Below are 6000 nucleotides of genomic sequence, written 5' to 3'. Positions count from 1 at the left end.
TAAAAGAGACATACATGCACATCAGCACAAATAATGGGATCGACAAATCAGTGGACTCACACCAGTAAATGACAGATTGACGGTTGCCTCCAGTCAAACGAATGTCTAACATCAAGCTAACGTGTTGTGGCTAATGAGTTCTTTAAACATCTCATATCCCATCATGCTCAGGGGCTCGTTTAAACTGCTGTTCCCCTTTGGTCAGTCCTTACTGCGGTGAGCGTGGACAGAAGACAGGAGCTCCGCGTTATCTAAAAGGGGGGGCTGAGCTTTCCGGCATGTTTGTCAGAAGGTGAGGAGACACCAGCTGGCTGATAATTCATGAGAGATGCTCGAATTTCGGGGGCATGGGGGGTCAGCCGTGAACCAATTTTGAAATAAATTATTTTGGTTGCCAGGACGTACCACCAAAGCTTATTTTATAATGAGAGTGAGACATGGAGGTTGTATCTGGAACTTGTCAGCCTGTAGTTGCTCATTTTTTAAACAGGATGCAAAAAAAAGGATACTTGTCCTTCGTTCCTTTACTCTCACTTCACATATGCATTACTCCCCAATTGCTATAATATTCTTCCACCTGTTGTTCTCCTTCCACACTCTCACACACCCTCCTTCCTTTCTTCTCTCTTCTTGTTGACTCCATTTACCCCAACAGCCTTTTTTCTTCCGTCATTCTTCTTTTCGTGTCTTTTGTCTTTAGCCCAGAGCCTCTTTGGGGTTGCAAGGTAAAATCTTCCCCATCAGTAAGTATTGTATAGTAAATTATACGCTTAATAAAAGATGTTTAAAAATATGTAACACTGTTCTGTTCTAAAGAAAGGGTGTGTTACTTGTCCAAGTAAATTACCTACTTGCAGTAACTACAAGTACAGATGTACTAAGAAATTTTAAGTTATTCAGATACAAAATAATTTCAGCTTTCGATGTGCACTGTTGCATGAAGTCTGTCAAACAATTACATATTATTGCAATGAATGGAGAAAATTCACAAATGATGGGCACCATTTGTTATTCAAAACACGTTCAAATGTCTGACTTGATAAACAATCATGCTAATGAAAAAGCTCGGTTAAGGTATTCTTTCATGATATTAAAGTTTAATGAACTTACTGCACATTAACCTCTCATTGAGCAGACTTCAGTGTTCTGTGCTGTGATATACAGTTTCATTTTAAAGGTCAGTAACTCCATATGGTGTTTGTTCCAATCACACTTTAATTTATAAGCCAAAAAATGTAGAAAAGCAAAAGTAACCATTTAAATAATCAAAGCACGACCTGTAAACTCTGGTTCTGTGCTCCTATCGAATTTCGGCCTGCAGCTTGATGCTTCGGGGCAAATGGTTATTTTTATACTTAAATATACTCAAAAGAATATATTCTACTCTTGCAAAGCTGCAACAACAACTTCACAGAACTCTGCAAACTAATACCAGCCATAGATTTGCTTTCATGTTTAGCTGGAATTGTGAATCTTGTTAATAAAGTCTGAAAAATGAACAGGATGAGTACTGCCAAGGGGCAGGATAAAGTCAGATGGCCATCAATCCCAAACCATTCTGATTCCTAACCAATTATACAAGAGCTTTACTGTGACAGGTATGTTGGTTATTGTTTTGCCGAATGATGCTTTGATTGAGCATTTGTGGGTGCAGAAAATTTTGGAAGTTAATCCTTTTTCCATAGGTAGATAACTCACATGAAAGAAATCTGCCTTTTTTTAAAAAAAATCCCCCAAGTTAAATTCAGCCTCCACCCCATGAAACTCAACCCCATCATTTAACCCTGATTTCCCCCAGATATGGGAAAATTTCCCCTGACCTGGCAAACCAGAGCCTTTTCTAAGAGATGAGTATTCCCTAACATGCGGTGGGCAACTAATATCTTCAAGGATAGATAGATAGATAGATAGATAGATAGATAGATAGATAGATTATATGTCCACTGGGGAAAAAAATGGCTTTTTTACAGAAACTCTTAAAATGAATACATAATTAATTACAAAATGTAACAATGGTGTTCTGTAAAAATCAGAAACATGAACTGGGAAAGGTTTTTTTCTATTCTAATTAATGTAATGTAACTTACTTAAACCCATTCAGTTCAATTCAAGGTTGTGGGCATCAGGTACAAGACAGTGAGTGCCAGGCCCACTCCTACACACACACACGCACACTCCCACTGGGTTCATTAGACTATCACATATGCCTTTGGGATGTGAGAGGAAAACCCACAAAGTCAAAGGGAAAATGTTCATTTTACATGGGTAATAATCAGCGAACAAACAGGGAGCAATGGCACCATGGCACACAAACAAATTGTTAGTTTTAAACGATAACATGAAAACACATTTTATGAAAACAGTGTCCCAATATATGCACTTTTAAAGCTTAATGCAGGGGTCCTTAATCATGGTCTGGTGGGCCTCACTGGCTGCAGGTTTTCCTTCCAACTAGTTTCCCAATTAGAAGACAGTCCTTGCTGATAATAAAACTTGGCATTTAACTAATTGGCTTGTTAGTGCTTTCATTCATCCAAGAGAAATTTTAATTTCACTGTAGAATTTCCTTTTCTGAGAACATTATCCATGTGTTTTGTGGACCAGAACAGATTTAAACTTAGCAGTCCTTCCAATTCCCCTCTTATTTATTTCTCAATATTTTTTTCACCCAGATACTTCATGGTGCATATGCACAGGTTTAAAAGGAAGCACATTCGTGGGAGAGCTGCCAGTTTATTGGTTATCTGCATTTCATTGTTAACTAATGTCTGGTTAAGAAAACAGTCACCAATTAAAACGTTAATACAGCTGCTAAAAACTAAAACAGGCAGTTAAGGGTACTGATCTGTAACAGGCAAGATAGCTAAAATTAAGTCCAAAACATGTATTGCTTTCATAGTAAATAAATGGGTTCTAATTAAGAAATAAGTGAAAACCTGCAGCCACTGAGGACCTTCAGGACTGTAACTGAGGACCTCTGATCTACAATGTAATTAAAATTTACCTTTGATGAATGAAAGTTCTAAATACCAAGTTTCATTATTAGCAAGGACTGAGTTCTAATTTGGGCACTGACTGGAATGCAAACCTGCAGCCACTGCGGCCCTCCAGGTCTGTGATTGAGGACCAAATGCCTTAATGTCATACCATAAAGCATTTGCACAAGGCTATAGGCTATTTTATAAGGATGGTGCATTGAACACTTAATAGAACTTTACACATGAAACACACTGCAGCACACAAGCCACTAATTACAGATGACAATGTACATGAACAATGAGCATATTGATGTAGCAATGAAAGGGCAGTCGAGATAAGTGATGAACGTATGTTCTTCCTACATGTAAGAGGGAAAGTAACAGGATGTCTTGTTTGCACAACGTCTGTAAATAATGAATTTACAGACACCAAAAGAACTATTTGTTGAGCATTGTTTAACTAAATATAGCATGTCTCATCTTTGTGTCTCATTACCAAGGAGCTATTGGAGCAGAAAGCTTTAAGGCTGAATGCCCTTCCTGGATCTGACCTTTTTTAGTTGTCTTTTTTTGAAACATAAGAAGGGTGGTGGCTGTAGTAGTTGGTTGAGAGTGTGCTAGAGAAAAGTATCAGGGAACATGTGAAAGCTAACAAAATGTGTTTGATTTCATGCCTGGGAAGGAAACAACTGATGCAATGTTCATTGTTAGGCAATTCAGGAAAATCATCCATCGAAGAAAAAGAAGCTACATTATGCATTTGTACATCTTGGCAAGGCATATGATAAAGTTTCACAAGAGGTGGCGAGGTGGGCATTGATAAAGTTAAGCACGGAGGAATGGTTAGTGTCTAGGGTGATGCTGAATTTAAGAGGAGGACTGTTTGAGGTCAAGACAGTAGATGGAGATAGTGAGAGTTTTTGAGATGAAGGTGGGGCTATGCCAGTGATCCATTCTGAACCCATTGATTTTCATGATAGTAATGTAAGTAGTGACCAGAGAAGTGTGTAAATGATTGTCACAGGAATTCTTGTATTTCTTGTATGCCAATTATCTTGTGATGGAAAAAGTGAAGTGGAATTGAAGAAAAGATGCTGAAATGTAATACTAGTTTGAAAGCAAAGATCTCAAGCTAAATTCAGGAAAAGACAAGGTGATGGTAGGGATGCTTGGAAGAGGCCGGTCCATGGCCGTGAGACATGTATGGGAAGGTTGTTAAGAGAAATGTAATCCAACCCCTGTTGTGTCTGAAGTGGGTGCTTAAACGATGTGGTGGTGTGTAGGGTAGTTCACATGTAGCAAGTGTGATCTTTGATTGATTAAAGTGTTTGAGATGAGCGCGGATTACTATTAGAGTGAATGTCAATGTTGATATCAGCAATGAGGCTGTTTTGGAAAAGTAGGAAATTACTGCTACTTATGTGACATGTTTGGATATGAAACTGCAAACATAGAAGTGACAGCCAAGGTCAGAGGTGCATGGAAGATATCCCAAGAGCTGTCTCCCACTTTCTGAAGGAGTCTGTCTGGCATTGAAGGGTAAAGATTATGAAAGATGTATGAGGAGTAGTATGTTTTGTTAGAGTGAGACATGGCTGATGAAAGTGGGATGTGAAGAAAATCTGGAAAGAACAGAACTGAGAAGGATCAGGCGGATACATGGCATGTCACAGAATGAAAGAAAGTGGAATGCGGAGTTCACAAAGTGAATTTGTGTGGAGGCAATAGGTGCTCTGGAGAAATAGAATGTAGCTTGGGCATGTGGATTGAAAGGCCAGAGGATGATTGAGTGTGTCCCATAACCGAGTCTACCTTTTTAATTGGCTTGTTGATTCAGTGGTCCTCTGTTGAAGTGATGTTACCAGCCCAGCATACTACAGAGCAGAAAATTGCACTGGTCATCACAGAGGTGTAGGAGATGTGTAGGATGTTACTATCTACATTAAAGGAACGCAGTCTCCTGAAAAAAAGTATGTTCTGCCCTTTCTCACATAGTTTCTCTGTGGTATGAGACCTGTCCAGCCAATCGTTGATGTGGTCCACCAAGTACATGTAATGGTGCACTACCTCCATATCCACTCTCTGAATAGCGACTGGGCATAGAGGCTCTTTAGTATGGCAAACGTCATTAGCCAGTTCTTTGATTTTGCTAATAATGAGTGCAGTTTCTAGTTTTGTTTACTAAGAACAGGCTCAGAGTTTGTGTACAAATCTATATCTACAATATAATAATGGAAAGCACCCAAATAACAGTTACATACAGTGACACTTTACACCTTATGGTGGGCAGTAGCTTACAAAGGGGAGAAAGGGTACTTTACAAGATAGAATTTATTATATTTTAATTCTGGACACAAATTAGTGCCCACTTTTATTTTTGTAACATCCATTTCATGGGACATTTGGATGTCACTTCAAGAGCATATATAATATTCACAAACTTGGCAAAAAATGTTTGTCCATAATTGCTGATTATGTCAGAATTTCAGAAAAGGAATTAATGTTTCATGTTTCAATTTTCCAGATATAACACATCTTACTGTATTCAGCACATGCTCCTAACCTGTCTCTTCTCTCTCTCTCTTATGATAAGGGAATAAATAAAGGAATGCCCATCCAGTTAAATGAAATAATAAATGGACCTTAGCAGCAAGACCTTAGTACATCACTTGGTACTTAAGAGCCATGCATAAATGTTTTCATTTTAACTTGAGGGCAGAATGAACACAGTCTTATGAACACTGTTGTTTTATGATTCTATTGAATAAACACCATTTTCTGCTGCCACACTCCCCATGTGTTTCACAGAATTTCAGAAGCGCATTATTTCAGAACATTCTATGATAATGCCAAGATTTTCTTCAGTTCTGTAAACTTTTGCAAATATGTCAACTACTTTGTTCATTTCCAAACACTCTGTGTGTGTGTTTGTGTGTATACCATTAATAGAAAGAAAAAAAATAAATAACAGAAAACACAAAACTTCATCTCAATATATATACTGTTATCGAATAAGGCAATT

Source organism: Polypterus senegalus, chromosome 2, assembly GCF_016835505.1.
Source record: "Polypterus senegalus isolate Bchr_013 chromosome 2, ASM1683550v1, whole genome shotgun sequence".
NCBI classification, from domain to species: domain Eukaryota; kingdom Metazoa; phylum Chordata; class Cladistia; order Polypteriformes; family Polypteridae; genus Polypterus; species Polypterus senegalus.
This window is presented reverse-complemented; position numbering follows the sequence as displayed.